Raw genomic sequence first — 25,869 nt, 5'->3', positions numbered from 1 at the left:
CAAAAGGCACGCCACCTCGGATTTGCAGACCGCTGCTGTAGTTGAACGAGCATTGCCCCAGAAGTCAAACTTCTCCTCTACCCTCCCTCTTTCATATTGGCATGCTATTAATCCCTAATCACTAAAAGCCAAGAGCAGAAACTTATTTCCTATTAGTCCACGCTAGCTGCTCGGTGCCTTCTTTAAGCCCCCTCTTATTTCTCAAGGCTTTTCCAAAGCCCGGGACCGTCACTTGGCAAAAGGATCAGGCAGAATTTAGCTTGCCTGAACATGGCCTTTGAGGCACAGGCTGTCCCATCCTTCTGTTAAACCCCAGCAGCATTGCAAATGGGCAGCATTTATGGAAATCGGGTCACAGGGATGTCAAACATGGGAAGACTGAAAATGCAGAACAGGTTACGCAGTGAGGGGACCACTGTCAGAGGGCTCAAGCATCGAGATGAATACATTTCTTCCAGCAAGCCAGAGCTTTTCCATGCTGGGATTGGTTTTACCACCCCTGAAAGGATCCCCGCTTTGTGAGAGGGACCCTGAATTAGGAAAGCTCCTGTTTTGGAGGGAACAAGGAATCCAGGTTGACACAGCAGGGATTACAACCCAAGGCATTTATTTTTCACGTGGAAAACCGCTCGTGTTTGCAACACGATACTCAGATAAGAAGTGTGACAGAGGAAGAAATTTCAAAGCTTGCTCGATACCAGCAAAGGAGAGGAACAAGCACCTAAGGGGGCAGGAGGGAAATGATCTGTACAAGATTTCACACAAAAAAGATTCCACATACAGACTCTAGGCTTGGGCCTAGTGAAGCATTTGCTTCTCTCCCCATGGTCCAGAGATAGGGAAAGCAGGGAGGCAGCACAAAGGTCCTTTCATAGACAGGGGTTCCACTCAATCCATCCGCTACCACTGCTGTCCATGCCCTAACAGGAGAGCTCTCCATTACTGGCACAGGAGGACATCAAAATGCTCATTTCTAGCACCAAGAGTGAAACCATCTGCAGAAGGAGCCAGGCCACAGCTTCATTTTTAACATTACAGGTGCTCACACCACGGGTCACGCAGAGACAGCAGTCAGGCCAACTGACCACCCCAGAACTGGCATGTATGTGACAAGCCTGAAAAACACCATGGGTCTGGTAAAGGATGCAGCATGAAAGGGAATTCAGATGTACACAACAGCAGATCCTCCCCTAAAACAAACCTTAGTAGGCTGAATTATGCCGTAAGGATTCTGAGATGAGCCAGGAGCGAGGATTAACCAGGCTCTAGTGCACGTTGACTCTGAAGATCCTGGAGAGACCAAGCTATTATCCACAGAGCTCCTGAGCATCTCTGCCTGCAACACACCCGGCTGATTCCTACCTGCCAGGTGCAACAGCAGGAGACGACAGTACCTAAAACCAAAGTTACTGTACGGGGGAGAGGGGCATCCACAGAGGCAGCAGAGTAGGTGACACGAGTTTGCAGGTTATAGAAGGTTATAGAAGGTCGAAGAATCGCAGAACTTGATTTAACCAGAGTTAAAGATGGATAAACTTCAGCTCAGCTCTCTTTGCTATTCAGAATAACGGCCACTCACACGCTAACACAAGAGCATATTGCCTGGTATTTAATTAATTACGCGGAGATACTCAGAAGTACTCCGAATTTGGATAAATCTAAAATGGACCGGAAACTAGAAGAAACTTCCTAAATTACAAGGCCACTGACGTCAACCAACTTGCGTATCAAAAATGAACATGGTCCTTGGAGTTAAATTTAGATGATACGTTAACAGGCACCTATTTTCCATACTGTGTATTAATTGATCCGTTCTGCCTGCTTACGGAAGCGTTCCCGTGGGTGGAGGCAGCTAGATGACAGAAGTGAACTCAACAACGTTACCAACATTGTTCGAGCCCATGCAGTTCCTTTTTGTGGGCTCACTTTACCTCTAAGAGCACAGCATGAGGCAGTCAAAAGCATGCTGGCTGGAGCATAAAGATAAACTTTCTGTAACAATGACAGAAGTCAGAAAGACAAAAACAATGAAGCAAAACAATTTAGGCAGAGAAGGAAATAAGCACAGCACCACCGTCACCAGCTGTAACTTTAGAAGTCAGTTGCTCTGTAAGGATAAAGCTAATCCATCACAAAAGCATTACTGATCAGCGCTGGGGGCAGATTTGTAGCTTGTTTGGGAAGCCACACAAAGCAAATTTCCTCTTGGAGCAAGAAGAAAACACTCTGATCATACAGCAGGTGAGTGACCTAAGTTTGAAAACCTCATGTCTTTTTTCTATATGATGTGGAGACCTCTTCACCCACCCCCCAAATGAAAGTAAAATAAGTAGCAGGCTCCTGAGGCACCTCCCAGTTTGGCAACAGAGACTTTTGTGTCTAACAAGAGATGCCAGACTCTAAACCCTCTTAGAAATTGGGAATATTTCAACCTACTCTCCCCCAGGAGTAGCCCAGGTCTCTCCACCTGGCGTAGGAGACGATCACAGTCTCAGCACTGCATCGCTCACGTTTATTTCCTACATTTCTTATTTTACACCCATAATTAGGTATTAATCACAGATCGGGCACCCCATGAAACAATTCACTTCTGCAGTCACTGTGCCCAGCTTTTTGTGCAGGTTACACCTCCCAACCCTGCCACCCTGGGAGCTGCTGGCAGTGCACGCAGGAGACACGGCGACAAACCCATGTAACAAGGGAGGGGATTGCTCCAGAAATAGCAGGGCAGCCCTGAACATGGAAACAACACGGACTTGTTTGCAAGTGACTTGTCTGCAGTCATGGGAATTGATCTTCCAAGTCACAGTTTGCATACAAAGAAAGGAAAAAAAGGCTTACAAGCCCTCGTTGGCAGCAGCTTCGTGGGAGCTTGCAAAGCTTCCCCTAGGATCGGAGGGAAAGGTGCTGCCTTCGGCAGCGGTAACTTCAGCGAGCACCTCGTGGAAGCAGCCTCTCACGCATGGATATGTACACATCAGCTCCTCAGACCCCCAGCTCTGCCATTTCTCAGGATACCAGTGAAAAGGCATCCGTGCAGAGCCTTCTGTGCCAACTGCTGTTGATCTTCCTGCACCCCCCCCTCCACGCGCTTCCTACAGAAATAGAACAAGAGAAACATTTTTGAGTGTTTTCAGTCTTTTAAGCAAGGGCAGGGAAGCAGAGAAAAAAAAGTAGAGAAGGTTTCCAACAAAAATGCTTTACGCATTATGGGGAAGCCAAGGCCTATTTGTTAGTTCCACTGGAAAACAAAAATGGACTTTTAGCTGGTGCCATTCCAGAGCATTGGCTTTCGGTGTGCGCTGTCTTTTCACATTAGTGAATCCGCTGCTGCATCCCAGACTGACAGCTGCAGAGAGGGAGCACAAAAGCAAGAAGTGTTCTGTACTCACACAAGAGGCACGGAGGCGATGCAGCAACTTCTCCCAACACGCCTGTTCTGCAGGCACTCATCCCGAGGGCAATTCCCTGTGACACATTCATTTCTTTTCTGCCCGGAATACCAATAGGAGCGCCAATTAGCAGGAGGTGACTTAGATGGGTGATTTTGAGCCCGGCGTAGGTCAGCCCTCAGATGTCTGCAGCGTGCACCAAGGTGAGTTCTCCCCTGAGCACCAGCACAAGGCTGAAGTGACAACTTCAATTAGATGGGAAGGGTGTGCAGGTCTCCTGCTGCACCTCTGGAAGAGGAGGTTTTTCTCTTTCTTTTTTTTGGAGGGATCACACAGTCCATGGTGAAGGACTCCAGGAAAATTTAACTTCAATCCCTTTGGGCGCAGAAGGCACAGGGGAAGGAGAGCCAAACAACAAAACCCAACAACAGATTGCAGCATGAAAGCAACCCGGATTCAGTAACGTGATTTCCATAACAGGGTAGGGGTGGGGAGGATCAAAGAAGCCACAATTAAGAATTAGCCAATTTTGAGATTTCAAAGTCATGCAGTGCAATGCCCATTATTCAAATCATGTCTGTTGTAGAGTAGAGGGTTAAGAAATCTCAAAATATTTAGATCTCCATGAAAATAAGAGATAAAACTTTGGAATCAAAGCAACTGCATGCCTCTTCCTAAAACTACTTGCAAGCAAAAAGAGGGGTGCATTACATCCTTTCACTCCTACATTTCTACTAGTGATTAGCATCCTACTGACTTCAATTTTGGAGACCGACCTAAAACAGAGGCTGTCAGTAAGTTGATTAGAGGTTTTAATCTACATTACTTGGGTTATATAGCAGATTTCCCCAAACCAAGTATGTATTTATTGTTCAGTTTGCTTCTTAAAACTAAGATTGTCTACATATTTCTCAAATTTCCTCCCAAAATGTGTTGCCAGTCCTGCAGTAGAGATTCGAGATGAGCTCTGAGGAAGCCCAAAGGAGAACTGGGCACCGGTCCCCAGCTTTATGAACCTCTAGGACTCAGATGAGTCCTGGAAATCAAGCCATTTTATAGATCTGGCATCTTTACTTTGAGACTTCCTATACACTTTCAAAACAAATTCCCACCCTTCCCCCAAAGGACACAAAACCGAGCAGCCAGGCATTTCAGTTGTATTTTTTCTTCCTACCAACGAAACCAAGTTCAAATCTGCTCGCTGCTCCTCCATCAAGACCTGTTAGCACACGGGGAGGAAAAATCTTCTGTTTTAAAATGGAGAATCATCACATTTACCCGGACAAATCTGAACTCCGCTTACTAAGTGCTAAAGTGAAGCTATTCGAGTTCTCCATATGCTCGGCAGGGCTTGCTAATCTTGGGAGCACCCACATCACACATGCTCTACCCAACTCCTCTTCCCCACCCTGCCTTCAGCAGATGCCAGTAACATCGATGCATCTGTTGCTGCCTCACAAGTCGGTTTTTATGTGCGTTGGGATTTGAAGGGCACTTTCTGGAAAATAAACCTGTCACGGCAGCTGGAGAGCACATCGGTAGATGAAGGTGATGATGTGAGCCTCCGAACGAAATCAAAATTGTTTGTTCCAAGCTCCCTTCTGATTTCTTAGAGCCTGACTCTGAACCCCATCCCAATTTTAGCCTGCACCACAGACCCGAGTGCTTAAATTGAGCCACAATGAAGCACAAAACCCCGTGCTGCTACCAGCACCAGCCAGCGGGAGCTCTGGGAGCTCGGAGGGCTGAGCCACTCCATTTCCCTGATCTTTCAGGAGGGTCCAGCATCAGGGGGGCTTCACCTCCAGTGTGCTTCGGGCGACTGTGATGAGCAAATCAAGTGCCAAGCCCCTTCGCTGGTGTTGTTGTCGCTGCAAATAAACGGGTGCTGGTTTGTTGATTAAAATTCTTTCCTGGTTTTGCAGTGAAGGCAGACGTTGGCTCTGCCCACGGTCTGGTGAACCGATTCTCTTTCGCAGGCTCCAAGGTCTCTGCGCCCTGGTGCTCCAACCAGGGGTGCAAGCTAACAGCACAGCACTAAACAAAGGTCCTGCCACGCTTCTTAAGGCTTTATTTTTTTTCCAAACTCAGTGACCTTTTGGAAAAAATAATTCAATACATAAAATGTTATTAATGCTCGCATTTATGTACTGATATGCTTTAAGACCTCTGGCTCCCCAGCTCCATCTGTTCTACCTACCAATCATAAATTCCTAAGCGTTACCTTTGTACTTGGATTCTCACCCAACCCCTATTAAACTCAGCAAGAAAATCTGCGGGTTTCAGTGGCAATGGGGATGAAGGCTCATTTTTTCTTTCCCCACAGTAAATACCCTAACGAGCTGCTGTGGCAAGGCTCATCACTTCTGCTGATTCTGTCTCTCTGACTATTTTCATAAGCCTTCGAAAAGAAGTTCTCTCACTTGTTCATTGGCGACTTTTACCCCCAAAGGCTACAAAGAGCATTTGGAGAAAGGTACTAAGTACAAAATGAAAAACTCTGCACCGAGTTGCTTGCTCAAGTGTATTGCTCAGAGCCAGAAACAAATCCTGTTGTCAAAACTAGCAACAAACTAGATGGGAACATGACCATGACCAGATGGTGACCTGGTACACCGGACAGCCAAGCCTTGATTGCACTCAGCACTGGACTACACCAGGTCAGCAGCGTTTAAAATAACCCACGCAGCACTGATGTCACTCGCTAGCTAGCAGAAAAAGCAACAAGAAATGGAGCCTTACTTTACTCTTCTGGATCCACCAAATTGCCAAGATACAACACCACAGGCAGAAAATACCCTCCAGCTGACGCTGTAATCAACTTACTGTATTACTGCCCTCACCACGTGGCACTGGATTCAAGTCAGATTTTAAAAATTCACTCTTAAGCTCTGCTCAGAGAGCAGGGGCACCTCATCGCCTCCTCAGTCAGGTCCCAACAACTGGTTTTGAGCCCAGTGCAGTAAAGTAAGCAAGCGTCAGAAGACAGGTTAGAGATGCCCAGGGACCGTAACATCTTGATGTTATGCTAGGATAGAAATCAAGAATTATCTAATGGATACGTGCAATAGCAGATAAGTAGTATTAAAGCTTTTTTTTTTTGTGCCCCTATCATTCAACCCGAGTTTCTTCAGGCCGTTTGTGATGGCATATGGCTAGTGAGACTGGATGAGGCTGCTCCAAGGCTGTGGCAAGATGCACAGCAAGGACTGCGTTAGCAGAGCAGTGTTCGAGGGCAGTTTCTCCTGGCCTGCCCAGGACTGTTTATTGTCACCACTGCCCTTCCAGGATCTTCCAGCTCAACAGCAAATGCAGTCACTCCCTAATAGAGGGGAGCGTGCCAAAATAAAATAAACAGCAAGACCCTTACAAAATAAATTGTCTTACTGTTTAAAATACTTAAAGTAACCTAATTCATCAGCAAGGAAAACAGCATGTGTGATTACAGACTGGAACAACTTTTTCCTACCAAGGGCATGTCTTCACAGCAAGCTTTGAATATCATCTTTCACCTACCCGCATCCTCACACAGGAAGGCTTCAATCGGGTGACACTTTCTCCCTAGGATAGTCAGCCATCCTTGGAGAGAGGCTCAAATGCGAAACAAAGCTGTCACTTAAACTGATAGCCTGCCTTTCTGGCAGGGAGGATGCCAGCTCGCTCGTCGGGGTGCTGAATATCTTCCCTAACAGGCTGGCTGGAAAGGAAAAAGTTGCATTTCATGAAACCAGTCAGGTTTGGAACTTGTTTTTCTAGCAAAGCGAGACCTTATGGAAGGTTTGTTAGAAACAAACAAACAAGCTCAGAGAAAGCCACATGAAATGATAGCTTTAAGTTCAAGTTCTCTTCTCCTTGATGTGGAGCTAGAAGGAGATGCTGAATCACTCCTATCCCAAGGGAACGTCCTGATCCTACAGCTGCAGGACTTGCCTTTGTAAGCCAATCCACACACGACATGGAACAAACTTTATGAGAACAGCTCGGTATCCAGTTTGACAGTTTGGTACTTAAAATGCTTCTCTGGGACGGGAGAAGTCAGCAGAGCAGGACCCAGATACCCAGCTCCCCTGCAGCCCAGGGAACACTCCGCCTACCAGCCCTTCTGCAGCGACTCCGCTGCCCAGCCTCCTGCATCAGACCATAAATTTTGCCTAGAAAAGTTTCCAAGTCATAAACAAGACTCTTCCCCAAAAAGCTCTGGGTCTGAAATACACCGTGACCAGCAGATTTTCCTACAAAAACTACCCCCTTGGGTGTCCAGGCGTGAGACGTGCAGCACACACGCGCGCAGGAGACACAGAAATACCCTCTCCAAATGCTGGAAAAGGCTCAGAGAACAGCACAAGGCGAAACACCTACAGCTCCTAGCAAATATATCACAAGTGAGAAAGGAAAATCTGAAAGTGCTTTGCAGGGTGGCAATTTATAGCCGGGCTGAGGCCACAGCTCCACGTTACACCCCGAGTTTAACACGCTGGCAATACCCCAGGCGCTTGCTCCCCTTCCCCACCTGAGGAATGCCGTCTACCAAGTCCCACGCACGCGGCAGGCAAGCAGCCTCGCTGCGATTCAGGCATCACCCAGCCTCTTGTGTAACGGAGACGTGCCCTAAGCGACGCGGGTGAGGCTCCGAGCAGACACTGCTGAACTCCCTGCAACACACCCAAGGCAGTTTAGGATGCTCCTACCCCCAAGACCCCTGCATTTCCAAGGCAGCACTATCCACAAGCAACCACCCACTCCTGCACCGAGGTATCCAAGTTCCTCTGCTCTCATTAGGCCCACTCTCTATTTGCCATCAGTTCTGCAAACCCACAGCATCTCCTCCCTGCACCCACACACATCTGGTCACAATCGTTCTCCTCCCTAACAAACTTTGCTTTCCTCTCTGCAGTTCCTAGGGATCGGCCTTATTTATTTTTCTATCAGCTCTGAGCTTAAGCTGCCTGTATCCCGTTAGGCAGGGCTGTTCCCCATCTGGACATGCCCTCTCAGGTGCACCAAATGCTACAGAAGAGAGAAGCAGCATTCGACCCCTCTGTTTTGCACTGCAGGATGCACACAACAAGCCTAGGGCAGCGAACATCAACTCAAACGTGAATCGATGCTCCAAGTCCAGCAGCAGCTCTCGTGTGCTCTCCGATCCCTTATGGGAGCAGAGCTTTCCCCACGCACCCAGACAGAAAGGAAGTTTGGCAGCTACGTGCCTAGCACAGTTTTCCACTTAGCCCCACAACACACACCTCACCTTGACGTGAGAGCCTCCCCGCCTTGAAGATTCAGCCCAGAAGTGCAACCCCCCAGATGTCACAGCTCAAACTTTCATTTCCAGCAGGAGCAAGTCGCCACCGCAAACCGCGGGGCCCGGTTCGCCTCGGGCACCGCTGGCTGCAAGCAGCCCCTAAAAGCAGCCCCAAGGGCTCCGGCAACTCCTTCCCAAGCAGAGATGCTCAGTCGTGCTCGGGCACCCAGGTCTGTTCAGGCTCACCCCACTGAGTTAATTGACAGCTTTAAACGAGCCTGCTCATTACGCGATTGGGAAACAAGCCGGCAGCACGCCGCGTAGCTCGTCCCCTGCAGACAAAACCCAGGTCCCTGCTAACTCAATTAACCCGACAGTTGTTTCTGGGCTAGGTGAGGCTTTGCTTACTGCGAAGCATGCAGGAAGGTGAAGGCGAGGAGTCTTCTGGGGGAGAACGTAGACAGATTAAACAACAATAAGGGCACGCAAGTCAGGTATAAGAGCGCATCTGCATGAGCAAGCAGGCTGGGGAAGGAGCCACAGGCAGGGCTTTGGCAAACTGCTCTGCTGCTCAGAAGGGCAAGGGGGGAGGAAAACTTGTGTTATAGGAGACTGAAGGGGAGTCGGTAACTTGGCAGAAGTCAGCCGTGATTGTTTCTAGCCCTTGTACAAATAGGAATCCTCCAACATTTCCCTTGGTTTCAGGAGATTTGCTGCATTTCTACGCAAACCTGTTTTGGAGGGCCACAGACCTAGGTCCCATCACAGCTGCAGCTCACCCCAGTAAACCCAAACACGTTGTACATCACAGAAAGGGGTAGGACAACAAGTAAGGAGCTACATCAACAGCCTCTAAGCCCCAGAGCTATGGGGAGAGATGAATATTTTAGTAATTTTTCTCCCTTCCCCCCCCCCAGCAAGTGATAGAAGCAGCTTAGAATGCATTGCATTACAGTAAATCCCTGACTTCTGTAGGAAGCCTTGTCTCAAAACCACAGCAGTCCGCCACATACAAGTGGCAAGACTCCGAGAACTAACAGGCACACACGTTCATTTGGAACGTTACCTAAAATCACAGGGCTCATCCTTACAGAAACTGGCAAGGCAAACAAAGAAAAGTAATAGGACAGAAAAAGTAAATGGATTTTGGGTAGGCCTGAAGCTCACAAAAGCCATTATTAAGCCCCAGCCCTCAGGAGTTCAGCTGTTCTCAAGCTGGTTGCAGAGAGCCCTGCTGTGTGGGCTGGATTATTTCATCTCATCCGCCTGCTGCGGGTTTGTGCCTTGGCCCTGGTCACCACCAAAGATCTCAGCAGACACAGTGGTTTGCAAACGCGGACCCGTCGTGCTTAGCCAACAAACACCCTGAGCTGCTCACGCCAGCAGTAATCCTTTCTCCTTCAAGTTACAGCACCACACACATCACCACGCAAACTTTACAACGAGCCATTTCTTGGCCAAAGCAGCCCTTATGCATCGAAGGCACAGCTTGATCCACCGAGAGGGCAGTGACTCCTACCCAAACAAGCTGCTTTTGGTGCCTCAGTATGATTTCTGTGCAATGCTCAGCACAAGGAACAAGTGAAGACCTGGATCCCACCACCTGCCCACCAGAAACAGGGCTCGGATGAAGCCAAGGCAGGACGCGCTCAACAGCCTCGTGCCCGCTCCAGATTTCCAAACCATCAGCAGCGCGGCAAGCTCAGTGCTCGTCACGGGGCATCCTTCTGCTCTCCACACCCATCTTCATCAACCTGTAGGATTTCAAAGCCTTCCAGGGTTCTTGTCGTATCCGACAGGAACCGGTCACCGGGCTCCACACAGCCACGAGCATGCGGATGTCTCGTTTCCTTAGGAAAGGAAGATGACATGGCCTTTTTTACGCTTCCTCTCAGCACGTGGCTTTAGGCAAGGCATTCTTCTGTTTATCCATCTGTGAGTGTGAGAGAGCATCTACCTTCCCCACAGTCACAGATGCTTAATTAATTCGAAGGGCGAGATTCGCCCCTTTGCAGACAGCCAGCGCAGGACCCCCTTGCACCCCACTCCCGGGATTTCAGAGGAACAGGAGCAGCGTGCCTGTAGCAGCACACAGAGAGGGCACCAAAGTGAAATCCTCATCTACTCCGCAAGTCGGCTGAAGCAGATGCACCCGTTACCGAGCTGCTACAGGAGCATTCCCATCGCTCGGGGGCTACGGCTGAAGCACTGCCACTGTTTCTTGTGTTTAACGGAGCTGGTGCTTCATTTCCCCAGGCTGACCGCTTGTGCTTGCTTGCGATCGCCCGCTGGCATCTGTCACAGCTCCTTAAAACCAGGGCTTCAAGATTTCTAGGTGCATGCGATACCAAACATGATCCATCCCGTGTCAGTGCCCTAAAACTCTCCTGGCTTACAGCTCTGCTGCCAGAAGCACCAGCTCGAGCTCTGGCTCAACACAGGTGTATGCTTTGTGGATAATAATCCAAGTTTGTTTTATAAGAACACAATATTCACAGGCAAATGCTTCTCTACACATCAACCACTATTTGCTATACTCTACAGGACTATTCAAACATTTTCCTCCAGAGAGCAGATGCCATATGGGTATGTAGGCTCAATTAGCACATGCTGACAGATAGCAAGACACACAGAAAATTCAAAGTCTTGGCAAGCTCCAAAAGTTACTGCATCGATTATGTCATATCGCATCTTGTGGTGCCTTAACTTCTGAGATTTCTGCGCTGCGAGAGGAAAAAATAATCCGAGAAGCAACAAGAGGAATTAAAAGGCAAAGATGGAAGGGATCCTCACGGCGGCACCAGGCTGGGAGCGATCAGCGAGCAACGTGGCGCAGACCATCCGGCCAGCTTCCCCTGCCAAGGGTGGGCAAAGGCCCTTTGCGGAGCAGACGTTTTATTACTCACAGATCCCTGATTGCCCAAACTGATCTTAAAGCACTTTGGCATGTCCCGAGGGTCATTAGAGATGACTTCCTCCCCGCATTAATAATGAAACGGTTCTTAACCAAAATTAAGCTGGAGCAGCTTAATAGCATTTTAAAATTGACAAATCTTGGATAGTTAATTTCTTATTCCCCTCTTGCCCATACAATTAGCAGTGGCAGAAAACCTCAAGGTTCTCTGTCTTAAGAAGTGCTCAAGAATCTTCAAAACTTCTACAGGAGACGGAAATGAGCAGCCGCCCCCCCGATTAAAGACTTCGACACCTCCTCTGGCGCTGCGGCGGACAAAATATACTTCAGCAAAACCAGACATTATTTCTGGTTTTCCAATTAGAAAACCGATAAGACTGCGAGATGGATGTTCATCCTCTGCTGTTGTCACAGATGGATGATTCGCTGAGTTCTTTCAGGCTGGGTACGCGGGTGCATGTCTGCGGACCTGCCACCACATCACGCAACTTCAGCGCACATCTTGCAGCGAGCACCAGCTGGACATGGCACATGACCCTTCGCCTCCTGGTAAACGACCATCTGTACCTGCAGACACTGCTAGAGCCTTGAATTTAAAAAAAGCCGAAGAACAGTACTTTCCAAGCCCACCCATGTGGCAGAGAAGCCAGTTTTGATTTTCAAATTAGAGCAGAAGTTTCAGTAGCTGTAGCTCTCAGGTAAAGCTCTGAGCTCTGCAAAGACTGTTGAGAACAGATTTTTGATAGAAGATTTATACTTTTCAGTCAGTTGGGGTGATGCCATCACAACATTCACAGCTGAGTTTGCTGACAGAGCCTTAGACCCTGCTTCTCTGCCCAGGAATTTACAGGGTGGCAGGGGGCCGCCACCAGCTAAACACGGAGCAGGCAACGGATGCCCTCCACAAGCCAGAGCTTTCCATTTGTTTGACTCATCCATCAGGAGCAAGTCACGGGAAACAAAAAGAAGGGATGCGAACGGTGTCACTGTGCAAAACCCAAAACTGAGGAGGGAAAGAAGAAATCCTGCCTGGTCATCCCACGCTGCTCTTGCAAGGGCTCGTGACCAACATGACATAATAAATATGCATTTGGACTTGCTAATCACCTTGTGATGAGAGCAAGGTAGGAGTCCGGGGGTGGGGAAAGGCTAACAGCCCTGCCTTACAGGCAACGCTGCTTGGGCACTCATCACATTCATCTCCGCTCCAGGCAGATGTAGCACCTGGGTGCTACACCATCCCAGCAGTGAAGGATCACAGCGCTGAGTTTACACAGAGAACCGTCCTCTGAGGGACACCACTCCCCAGGGGCTCAGCAGAGGCCATTTTAGAGGGTGTCGGACCCTTCTCGGTTTCATTTCCCTGGCTATATCTGGACTATGGGTTTGTAGAGAGGCACTTCAAAGCTCCAATGAAGTTCAGAGTCCCTGGGCAAAAGGTTTTCAAACTACAAAGCCTCAACTGCTTGTTGACCCAATACTTAAGGGAAATAGGTGGAGACTTGATGATCAAACAGCAACAGGGAGCAATTCACTGCTCTGCTCTTAGAATCACGCTGCGAACCTCTCTCGTACACCTTTACGTGCTTCATCTCGAGGGAAAGGATTTGAAGATCAGGGAATGGTCTCACATCTGAGGATGGGGACAAATGACCTTTTCCAGCTTTGAAGAAATAGCAAAGGGGAAACATCCTTGGCTATTTTGAAGGAAAAGAAAAAAAAAAAAAAACACTCACAAAGAGATAGGTCTCTTAGATTAGACAAGCAGAAAAGCATGTTGCAGAGCAGATTTCCAGAGTGTTTTCAGAAACCTGCTGCAAAGCCTGTGGCAAGAACTTCAGCCTTCAATAACGTGCCGGCTGGCAGCCTGCAAGCAAACTCCTGCCGCAGTCCTGTTGCTCTCAGAAACGCGGCTTTTGCCAGCACGTCCCACCACCTGATGCTCAGCACACTCACATCCCTCCTCCACCGCTGGCCCTGCTGCTTCACTCGCTCGGACAGAGAACAGACACAAAAAGGGGCACAAAAAGGAGCAGTTGTTTATCCCTGAGCAGCGCCTCCACCTTGATCCACTGCCAGCTCCTTTCCCCCTTCGCACCTCGCTGTGTGCGCCGCACAGATGTTTGACTCCGATGCCTGCTTGCTTTCTCCAGAGCCTTACTGCAGCAGCTGGTCCTCTGAGACAGGCAGGCTCGCTTCCCCTGGCTCTCCCTTCTGTTACAGGCAGAAGGATGGCTCGCTGCTCCCCTGCGGGAACGCTACAGCCCTCCAGCTCCCACGTAAACCACAAAACCCTTGGAAAAGGAAACATCTCCTCCCGTTTTCTGTCTCTTTCTTTCCACCCAAGCCTCAGCCTCTCCCAATGAGCAACCACACCAAACCTGGCTGCTCCACAAACACCGCAGCGGTAGTGTTCACCCATGCAGCAGGGCCCGGGACAACACTTTCAGCGGATTTTGGTGGCTTCACACCAAGTAAATTTGAATCCAGGCTGAAATTAACACCAGCATCCCAGTTTACTTCCATAAAACAGAATCTTTGGGGCACCTGTCAAGGAATAGAAGGAGAAACAGTGTAGTGGTGTCTATGTTGTAGAGCAAGACAAGAGGTAATTCACCTCCCTGTGTGAGGCCCAGTCAGAAAGGCCTTCAAACCGTGGTATGCCAGAAATAACATGTTGATAGGATAATTTTTTTTCCTTTCCCAAGAGAATACCAACTAAGATGCAGAGAAGGAATGTTGATTTAAGTAGCTCAGAAAAAAAAAAAACAGCCCTTCTGTTCTGCTGAATTAATGGCTTCTGGATAAATGGAACTTCTCCACCAGGTTAAGTTAAATTTAAGCCATGTTCCAAAAGTATAGAATCTCTTCAATTTCATTAACATTGAAAAGCAGCCTATCAGAGATGCATTTTCATGACGTACAGTTCTCAGGCACTATATTTTATATGCATGTAATTACTCCAGCTATTCATCACAGAACTACAAAAATCCAACCTTCAAGAAGTATCATAACGCAAGATTCACTGAATCCAGCTGATATTAAACATCAACAGGGCTCTATTATCAGTTTCTGAATCTGAACGCAGTAATATCAGCTATTACTCTTTTATATTAAAGTTGTATCTTTGCAAGAGAATTACTTCCCTTGGCAACAATGGTAAATGTTAACTACCTTGAATATTTCAGTCACATATACATTATGTATAAGATTGTGATCTGCTAAACAATAATGGAGAAAAACAGAAAGCGACAAAAAGATTTGCTTTGTGAAAGATTTCTTTCTGTTCTCGGAGAAAAAGCACATGCTATACAAGAGAAAAATATTTGGAATAACGTGTCAAGTCTTTTTTCCACTGGGACGCAGAAATCCGATTTAGTATTTCTGAAAGAACAGAGTTGTGCATAGCAAAACAAAGCATTAAAATAAAATGGTTAATGTTATTTGTATGACAGTAATGCCTAAAGACGCCAAGCAACACCATGGTGAATTATGTAAGGCACTGTGCATGCAAGCCAGAAGAGGTCCTTGTCTTTCTGGTGGATTTGAATTGTAAACTCTTCACAGCACTGATAAAGCACAGATCAAAGCAGAGCAAGAAGAGAACCCAGGTTTTCCCAGCTCTTCTTTAAAGCCCTACCCAAAGGTTACACTGCCTCGATCCGGTTGCTTTCAAGCAGTGTATTGATGTACTATTCCCACATCCAGGATCACGCGAGTCCGCAGGGTTCTGCAAAGCTGAACCAGACAATCTGAAGCCTCCAACCCTGTTGAGGACACCTGTGACAAGACCTCACTTTGAAGATGGATGCAAATTATAAACCTCATCGCTTTCCCAGAAAGTAATGTAAACCCGTGTTAGGATCAGGTTTAAATTACTGTTTACATTGATAACTAAATTGAAAATTACACTGCGTGCATGCGTTACACAGGCTAATTCCACATCCCAATTTGCAAATATTTACAAAGCTCTAACTCAGTCATTAAACTAGATACTTACAGATCATTTGGAAACCACCAGTTTATGTCAACTTCATTTTTCAGGGAGTGAAATGAGGCATTAATGGGTAGCAAAGCAGCTGAAACTCCCCATCATTTCTTGTTCAGATGCACAAGGCAGGACAGTGGTTATCGACAGCAAGGCTCAACAGCCTCAACTGTGGTTCCAGCGATGGCAGGTTATGCTGTTGCTGTTTTCTGCTCTCCTTCCCATTCCTGACCATTTTGCCACCCAATTGATCCATTCGTAGCCAAGTTTACCACCTAACAGGTACACTGAGGCAACAAAATGAGAAGCAGTGGGACTACTATAATCAATCCTGCTACCAAGAAGCTGTCACCCTGTGCCCCAACATGTGAGCCCTTACCTGTCTTTATTAGCTTGTATACTGCACGTATACTACTGTATGCTGGTCTAATTCAAGCAGGATCCTACTTTTGAAATTGGTAGGTCTGTCTTAATCATCCTGATGCCAGAAGGAAGCAACTTAAAGCACCAACAGTGCTGCAGAAGAGCTCGCAAAGATGCTACTTTTAGGTATGCCATATCTTTTTCCCTCCTGGAGAAGGATTAGATGTCCTCGCTCACCACAAGCAGTGCTTGACTTTTAACGTACTCCATCTAATTTCACCAAGAGCACTCATACTATTCAGCACCAGTATCCGCACTGCAATTCAAAACTTGATAGCTATCACGTAAAACTTTTAAGAATATAGATATACTTCAGTGTAGATTACAGATAGTCACAGACAGTAATGCTTGTCTATAAACTGATCTTATAAAAGCTATATACATCTATTATGGATTACTGAGATGTTAAAGGGGCTCTGAAAACCCAAAAGATCAGGGGGTCTTTCACAAGATGGTAGAATTGAACAGATTACGGAATAACAATCACCACTAGCCATTCCTTCTGGAATAATCTCTATTTTTTTAGATGCAAAAGCACGTATAATCATTGTAATTTGGTACCAAAAAAATGTTCTACTCATGTCACCCAAGGCTGCGCCACCCCGCAGTCTAAAATTTTACTAGTTGTCTTTAATTGAATTGCTGTAGGCTTGTACAAAGGTGAGTTTTCAAACCCATTTAATCACTCTCCTTGATTTTTGGCCACCTTCTGATAGAAGGGCATGAAGTTAGAGACTGTCAAGCCACACACGCTACTCTGCCTGCACACACTAGTACTCCCATGGTGTCTATGTGAGTTCTCTTCTTCTACTTGTACAAAAAAGGAGCACTTTTGTTCTGAAACAAAAATAATACTGCAAGTAGGAGACAGACTGCATGAGGACACCCTCCCAAACGATAACTCCTAAGTGTCTGGGGAAACACACGACCCTTGACACAGACATTTATAGGAAACCAGCATCCCTAGTTCAACCAAGGACAACACGAGCAAAAAGTTGAGATTTCTGTTGCTTGAAGAGGGCAATGCATTTCATTACCCATCACTTCATTGACATTTTTCTGAGAAATGTTTAAAGGTCTTAGTAAACTCATTTCTGAGGATAAAAAACATGAATTTAGGCTCCTCCAAGAATGGTCAGCATAAAACTTACCACAATGCAAAAGCCAATATTGAAAAATCATTTCAAAAGAGAACCCAAGCCATTTGATGGGCACAATAGAAATAGCACAGAAAAGAACTGTTGACATTTCCTTAGGATTCATGCAGAGCTAAACTTGCAATAGCTATTGATTTTTTGTTTTCTTCACAAGTACATATACATTATTTAATACCACTGAATAGTTTGTAAACCAACTTTCTTGTGCTTTTGAAATATTGATGCCTTTCAGAAGGTTGAAACCTCTACTGTAAATCTCAATTCCATGTAAAAATCTAAAATAGTGCACCTTAATCTAAACAAAAGCAAAAACTAAGTGTTTTTTTCATAATTGTCAGGATACCCTTTATGGTTTTTAAAAGCCAGTGTTCAATTGTACTCCGCTTCTCCCTACAAATTTATTTTTCTTTTCCCTGTTCAAAAAGGACTTGTTCTGAAACTTCCTTTCTTGCAAGTTCAAAAGTTTTCACAGTAGGCCAGCAGCCTTTTTAATTTAGCAACATCCCTCCTACTATGGCCAAAAAAATCAATTGCTTCATAGAACAGACCAAGAACACTCCATATAAACAAGTATCAAATAATCTTCATAGATAAGTAGTCAGCTTACCCTGCAAAGACTGAAAGCCTTTCTTCTGTTCACGCATCCTAACAGGACCACAGATAATTTAGTGGGAAGAATTCAATGACACTTTTATTATTTACACTAAAACAACCACTAATTCTTCAACATAAATATTCATAGCCACCGTGCCAGTCTTCCTTCCCCTCCCAGCTGAACACCAAATCATTATTCAGTTGAGATTCACAAGGGACACAACAAATAAAGATCAGAGAGCCGGGGTGAGGAGCTCGCAAGCTCTCCAGGGGGCTCACTGTGCAATCAGGCTCAGGAGCCCCCGAACAGCAGGCTCAGTGCTTGAATGTAAGCGTCTGAATGTAAAGACAATCTCTGCCCGCTGATACTACTGATCAGCGTTTCTCAAGTCTTTTCTATATGTGGTTTGAGAATGGGACAAAGCGTTAAGTCTTGCTCAGCTTCTACCAGATATTCAGCAGCTCTTCTCTTTGTCAAGTCCTTTTTCTCTATGCAGCACCCACTCCTGCTATTTAAACTCCGATAGCCCAGGATCAGACAGGTCGGCAGCACCAAATTTACATTAGCATGCACCGGGTTTTGTCACACCTGCAGAAACAGTAGGACTGGGTGCAATCCTGTTAGCCCTAGAAGCATAAGTCACCTTGATTTCCAGCTTCCACATCCTTCAGAAAACTGTCTCAGTGCTGAAAACATACTAAAATTCTGTGTGCTCTGCTAACATAAACGAGAGAGAAAAGCTTTTGATGTTTTCCATGTGTGCTTTCCACAGGGATTTAACTCAGGCAGGCAGCTACCTATGGGCAAGCCGAGGCACAGAGCACTGAAAGGCAGAACTCAGAGGAAAATGGTTACCTACCTTTACTTACTCAGAGGGATCTTAGGAACTTGAGGGATTCAGTCTTCAGCAGAAGAAAAAACAGGGACAAGATGAACCAGTTTGCCAAATAACACCCATCAGGGTTGCTTTCTACCTCTTCAGTGTTACTCCATCCTGCCCAGATACCAGTAAATCAGGGTATTTGGGGCACTGGAAAGACAGGATCAAAGTTCAAGGCCCACTTGCCCACTGCCTTGCCCCCTGTGGAATCACACAGGCCTGGTTTAGGCCAGTCCCTGTAGCAGGGCTTTGCTCACCTGACCCTGCATTTAACCCTCCAGGTTAAAGCAAGCTCTGCCTTGCCAGCTCTGATCACAGACGAGGTGAAGCACCACAGATGGTCCTGGGCTGGAGTCTCACATCCCTCCTTTGACTTCACTCCCCTAACACAAGGCAGAGGCCCTGCCAAGAGGGAGCTGAGGAGACATTTCTTCTAGGGCACCGGCAGGGTGCTGCTGTTAGGCCTCACCCATCTTTCCTCCATAAAGAGATGCAGTAAGCTGATGTGTGCCATGCCTGGCCTATACTTAGCTTTTCATATACTTATTAAGCTGTCTAGGGTGATACAGATTGAAGGTTACTGTGTGTAGTGAGTCTGAACACAGGTCTCTAAAGCTGCGCAACTGAAACCTTAGCAGAACTTCACACAAGCTATATTCTCTGCAGCTTTAACAAACACCCTTTTCTTATCATGCATCGTCAATTAATTTAACCTTGGACTTCCAGACATCGCAGCACAGCCTTCTACTAGTACATCTACATCTCTATTGACCTGTCTTAACTATCTGTCATTTGCATTATTTATCAAACTGACACCAGGCGCAGTGCTCCACCAAAAACATATGGAAAAACAGCCAGGAAAAACTTGCCCAGATGAACTTAGCATCTAAAAGATATAAGGCACGACACGAGAGGAAAGCCAAGTTGTGCCACAGAACATCTTTCAAAAGGCACTGGACGAGACAGAAATTCACTGCCTTTCAATCGATAACGCCTAACTGTATTACACTGATAATCTAAGACCTGAAGAGAGGTCAGCGATGCTCACAATGACGGGATGGCTCCCAGTGGCGATTCCTGCAGCTTTACCAGTTACTGCATCCAGGTTTTGTTCTTGTTTCCTTGCCTGCAATACCTGACCTTTCTCGGGTTTACTGTCTGGGGCTATCAGTCAACATTTTCTTTTGATGGTTACTGCCAGCAGGAGTCTAGTAATGCACACCAATCTCACACGTGCCTCGCCTGTTGCCATCCCCACTTCACCCAGATACCTAAAGGTTGTTTTTAGCAGTAAGCCAGCTAAGGAAGTCCGAGCACAATAAGCTGTAATACATTTAGATAGCCCCATTTGGCTTCAAAGTGCTTTTACCTCTCTACAGAGCTGCTCTCCAGAAGTCTATTTTCAAAGGGAAAGTCAGAGCAAAACAAAGCCACGCAAAGCCCATCTGAAATATCCACAGATCGCAATTAGGATGCTTCTGCTCAGAGCCATTTTGTTGTGCTGCAATTCCTCACCAAAAATGTTATTGAACGTGAATAAAACATATAAATTAACTGCTACCAAGAGATACTAAAATACCTATTTATGTAGCTACATACTTCAGTATCTTCTCATTGATAGCAGTTAATCAATACGTTTTATTTTATCTATTTTATCTTCACTACAACATTAACACTTACCTAAATGTTTCACCTAACTCAAAGAGGTAATTCATCCAAAAAGCTAATTCTACACTTATTTAAGAACAAGTTCATGGAGCTTAAGGCTGACTTATCTGCGTAGACAAGCACATAGATAGATAGGGATGCACACTTTAAAAACACTCTATAAGTTATTTTCATTTCTGCAACTCTAAAACCAACTACATTTTTAAACTCTGTGCGCTTAAGCAAACTGACTGCATGCTGATCTACTGGACCAGGCTGAGTTTCAAGCTCTACTTCAAAACTTATTTGCACAGATAAATACAAACTGCTACGCATTTGCATATCAACAGGTATGATTTCAGTTCTCTAAAGACTAAAAACTCCTTATTTTGGCATATTTTAAGTGTTACGTGCTCCAGGTACTTACACGTAGACTCATTGCTGGGATCTGCTCTTTCAAAGCCCCACAAAGGCAACTGCACCAGACTGCAAAAGCCCAAAACTCGGCACAGAGCCAAGAGCTTGTGGCCACCTCCAGGTGAAACAATTCAACCGTCAGAGCTAAGCTGCCCCTCTTCCCCAGCTATGCCTTGTCTGCCAGCTGCTGTAAATGTGTTTTTAATCAATGTGAAAATTCTTTGCTAGGCAACAGACAAGCTGCAGACTTTGTTTCTTTTAAATGCACTAATAATCCATTATTTTTACAGAATTGTTTCTTTCTTAGGTACTCTGGAAAGTACAAGACAGGCTTAAATACAGGCCACGTTCTTCAGAAGCCTTAACACATCTTTTATTTTAACCTTTATGGGGTTTTTGCCCTGTTTTCAGGTCTTCTGAGTCATTTAATGCTTTACTGGGAAAGCAGAGGAGGGGACAAAGAAGTCATCGTGGCTGCTAGGACCTTGTAGCAAGATGAGAATCTCAGTTCCTATTACAATTCCTATTATTTCTTTTCTGGGTGAAGGAAAACAGAAAACTGTCAATCTCTAAGGTCTCAAACTCCAGCCAAAAAAAAAAAGCCTCATTGCAACAAAGACCCTAGGAAGCCAGTCCTTACGGAAAAAGAGATTTATAACAGAAGGATGGCAAAAAGAGGTATCCTGCATGTGAAAGTGGAGAATGTGAGAGATTCAACCAGCCCCGAAAAAAGATTATGGCGAAACAGGACTGGTCACTGCTATATGCATGCCACTGAACTTAAGCTAATTGTTGAGGAAGGTGCTCACCCTGAGTTTTCTGTGTTTCGTTCCTCAGCATCTCCAGCTGATTCCACTTGCTGTTGGTTCTCAAACCTCTGACAACAGATTTTCAAAAGTGATGCACAGAACAGGGACAGATTTGTTTGTTCTTTAAATACGCCAACACCAAGCAGGTCTAGAAGATAATCTGAGCCACGCTTCGAGCCCCTTGCTAGTTGGGCTACTGAGAAAGTGAACTGCGTATCATTCCCAAAGCACTTGCAGATAAACTGTAAAGTAATTAATATCAGAATTATTGATGCACAGCAAATATTTTGTGAAGAATTTATCTGAAAACTCTGTCACCACTTTACACTTTACTGCATTGATTTATAAATCATTGAACAAACAGTGGCATGTCCAATAAATATTTTATGAATGTTTGCCAACAGTTTATCTTACATAATATGATATAAATACACTGCAAATACTGAGCATGCTATTTATAAATTACAACCTGCATATCATTAGCTATGGGTTACAGAACCCGTTCATCCTTTTGCCTAATAAAAGGAATTTTAAAAGGAATTTAGTCCCACAGTTGGGGTGCTGCAATATGAAACACAAATCTCTCACATGCAGGCTCCTCTACCTAAGTTTAAGAGGAAAAAAGCTCCCTGACATTGCTCAGAGTGTGTCAGGGATGGCACTGCTTTCTTTTTAACACACTACTAGCTACCGAAATTCCGATTTCCCATGCTTCTTACAGCCCATACTCTGTTCGTGTACTCTTTTGTACATCTGCACCCATCTGCTTTTCCTTGAGTGATCCCCAGAGAAAAAGTTCTTTGGGCAAGGACTTTTTCCTCTGCTCTTTACAGCAGCCAGCATTACAGACCCTGCATCCAGGACGGGGGTCACGTGCAGAGTAAACACGACTATTAACTCAATCAGGTCACTGAAACCCTGGGAAATTCTCAAGTAAGGTGCCAGGCAGCCAGAAAAGGAAGGCTGTGAGCAACCAGATGTAACTTGAAAGTTACCTGTGTTTACCAGGAGGCTGACCCAGATGACCTCCAGAGGACCTTTCCATCCCAGATTTTCCGACTGTTCTGTGATTTAATTTGCCCAGTCCTCTTGCTTTTAATAAATAAGATGTCCATATGCAGTCATGTCCTATCTTTCCCTGAAAAATCAGCCTGAATAAACAAGCAAGTCACAAGATGGTGACATAAAATCTATTTTGTTCTAAACTATTGGGGTATGCTTTTTTTTTTTTTCTTCCCCAGCAAAATGCTACCACTGCTGCTTATGATAGCTGCCTTCTGTTTCAACTCTAAATCCCAGGAGGACTTTGGAAGAAAATGCTTTCTTTTTCCTGCTTCATCAGCCTATCAAGATCCTCTAGTTCCTGCTGTTCTGAGAACATACTTTTAGCAAATAAGAGTGCTTCAGATCACTGGGGAGTCCGAAGTGCTGATTGAAAGTCACGAGCAACCATAGTTTTTACGTTATCACATTGATTTTGCTTGCCTTTTAAATACGCAAAATATCACTGGGGGGTATTGCTGGCAGGGAAGGGGGGAAGACATGAAGGGATTTTCAGGCTTTATTATTTATTTCTGTTTCAGTTGCACCAGAAGTTGTCACTGAGAACATGGCTGCACTAGTGCAAAACGCTGGGCTTGAGAGGCAGGGTCCACACCAAAAAGCCTGTGATTGAAATGAGACATGCTAACATTGAGGAAGAGGCGGGGAAAAAAGGGAAATTGGTATTCTCAAGGTCATGTGGCAAAGCAGTAGCAGCGTCAGCATCGCCCAACCCCACATGGTTAAGGCAGCAGCCCCGCTGGAGCTCCTGCAGCCGCTGATGCAATGAGGTGTCTTAATGCCATCGCTTCACCAAGGGCAAAGCCAGTTGTTCTCTCCATAGTGTCCACAGGAATGCAACAGGAATAAGATCTACTACCTGGCCAGCTGGCAGCTGATCATCTGCATCTTGCCTCCATGAGAGGCAGTAACTCCTCACTTACTCAAGGCTGCCTTGCAGATGCACAATGTTTCAGCTACTACTGAGTCTGGAATGACTCTCTTCCTTGTCTGACCAATTTTGGATACTTCCTAGAGGAAAAAAAGAATACAAAAATTACTTAAGAGAAGCAAGAATGCATTTAACAGCTTACTTGTACCTACTTCAGAAAGCTTGTTTTATCTGTAAATCAATCACGCAACAAAAATTAGAAATAAGTGTGTAGCTTACTGGATTTTTAAAGTTGCCTAAATAATTGCCTAGGGTGATGTATCTTCAAGTCACTGAAGCTCATTGTGTCTTTGAAGTGAGCAGACCATGTTGACACCCATCTCTGCAATTCCCTGAAGACCTCCGAAGCGCTGAGTTAGCACTGGGGGGCTGCTTGGCGCTGAGGTTGTGGGAGAGAAACCTGGGATCTGCCTGCCTCAAACACAGTTTTATTTTTGCCTCGCTAGAATGTGTCTTAGCACAGTAATGACAAAGGTGTAATGTATCCCTTGACTCCAGTAATGACTGACATAATTCTCTTCTGTAGGCTAATTTACTCTAACCTGCCTACACATTATTAAAATGCCAGCCACCAGGGCATCCAAGCAAACAATGGGCATTAAGCACCGGTGAAATAACTGCACTAGAAGCAAATGAGGGAACATTTGCTTCTGCAACCCCACCAGTGACCCCAGACCTTGGTGGCAGAAGTGCTGTGTTCACGGCTTTCCTCATTTTGCATTTCTCCTCTAAATATTTCTATTTTAATTTTTCTACCTGTAGGGAGTTAGGGTGGCTGGAGTTTTAAAGGAACGGCTGGGTTATTCTTATTTGTTAATTACACTTGCTACAGTACGGATAATCAAATCTCATCTTTCCAGTGATGAGCAGAACCCTATGGTGATCAGGAAGAACATTTGCTGCTCTCGTAGGGCACTGGGGAACACCTGGAAATCCGCAATTCTGGGGAGCGAGATTAAAACCTCTCCTCTAACAAGCCCAAACTCCACAAAGTCCGTCTAAGACTTCTTTATTGCTATTACTGCTATGTGGAAGGCATTCCAACGCTTGTGTGTGGGCAATAATATCAGGCAGGTCATTTCTTTTTCTAAATTAAAAGCAAGATTCCAGCTTGACCGACCTATGGCCTTATCAACCCCCTTCTCCTCTGTCTGGGTTTAAAAAAGTGAATTTAAAGGAACCTAACTGCTGGAGCCTCCTAAAAAATAATTCCCTTCACTCTAGTACGTTAGAAACTCAAACCATCATGATGCTTAAAAATATCTTTAAAAGCACTAGATTTCCCACGTACAACATGGCAAATTCCTTCGGGGACTTTTTCCAATGCGGAGTCGCGACAAAACTGTGTGTATCAATCTTCAGAACATTTCCACTTCATTATGGGAAACAGCAACTTACTCAAGAAGATTTCTAAATCTCAGGGCAAGTATTGCCGGCCTTGGAAATAGTTCCAAACAGCAGATTGCTTTTACAGGCTCTTCTTCCCTGGTTGCAGCTCCTACCCACAGCATTACCAGCATGGTGTAATTTTGGTGCCCCACTGACATTTGCAAGGCAATTATTAGCAGGAGAGACAGGTAGCAGTCAATTTTTTTCCCAAAGCCTTCCAGAACCTGTTATTTGGTCGCATCAGTTGTTGTCTTTTGCAAAGCACAAAGTTCAACAGCTTTGGTCTGAAGGTCAGGCTGATTTTTTCCTAGCTTGCCTGGATATTGCACAGCCGTGAGCTCTCGCAGCAAGCCTGCAGCTTTGGGAGCTCTGTGACTCTCAGCGCTCAGACACAGCGCAATGACCATAAAGATGCCATCATAAGCAAACATTCGGTAACGAGATCTCTTCAGTAGGACGATCTGGTGCTTGCTAGGAGAGGAATCGTTAGGGATACTGCAAAAGATTATTATTTCTTGGGCCTTACCTGGGGATCTGGTGAGCTGCTCCATCCTCCCTTTCCGAGCACAGCCACGTCCCTCCAAACAACTGGATGAAGAGGAGTGGAAAGACCTTCGCTAAGAAGAGTGCAGGCGTATTTTTAAGCTGCAGGTGCAATATAATAGTGATTCCAGGAACTGACACTTGAAAAACAAAAAGCAAATATGAAAATTGTAACAAAAGACTAGAGCTGAACATGTTACAGTTCTGCCTTTTTTCAAACCTAGGTTTTATCGAATTTCTTTGGTTGTAATTGCAGCCACGGTAGACTCGATTTCTGTTACATCTTGAGTCCCAGATTGGTTTGTATAGAGCCCTTTTAGTTTGATCACTACAACCACCTAATTAACACTAGTTCAGGTAGCTCAGTACATGCTGCCATGACATCGTGCTTCGATCCAAAGCAACCCACCGCATGAATATTCAGCTCTTCATGACCTTTAGCACTTAGGTAAGGCATAGCTTTATGCCTCCAACACGCTC

General features: G+C 45.6%; 1 long non-coding RNA gene across 1 annotated transcript in view; it reads right to left on the bottom strand.

Moving 5' to 3' along the window:
- LOC118177400 overlaps nt 1-21,040 on the bottom strand; it is a 183,839-nt gene extending 162,799 nt beyond the window's left edge. The window contains exons 1-2 of the long non-coding RNA XR_004755784.1: nt 20,668-21,040; nt 6,239-6,244 (exon numbers count right to left, since the gene is read on the bottom strand). This is a non-coding gene — a long non-coding RNA (uncharacterized LOC118177400). The remainder of the gene's footprint in view (nt 1-6,238; nt 6,245-20,667) is intronic.
- Between the last annotated feature and the right edge of the window lie 4,829 nt (nt 21,041-25,869).

Source organism: Oxyura jamaicensis, chromosome 22 (genome assembly GCF_011077185.1).
Source record: "Oxyura jamaicensis isolate SHBP4307 breed ruddy duck chromosome 22, BPBGC_Ojam_1.0, whole genome shotgun sequence".
Taxonomy (NCBI): Eukaryota; Metazoa; Chordata; class Aves; order Anseriformes; family Anatidae; genus Oxyura; species Oxyura jamaicensis.
This window is presented reverse-complemented; position numbering and strand designations above follow the sequence as displayed.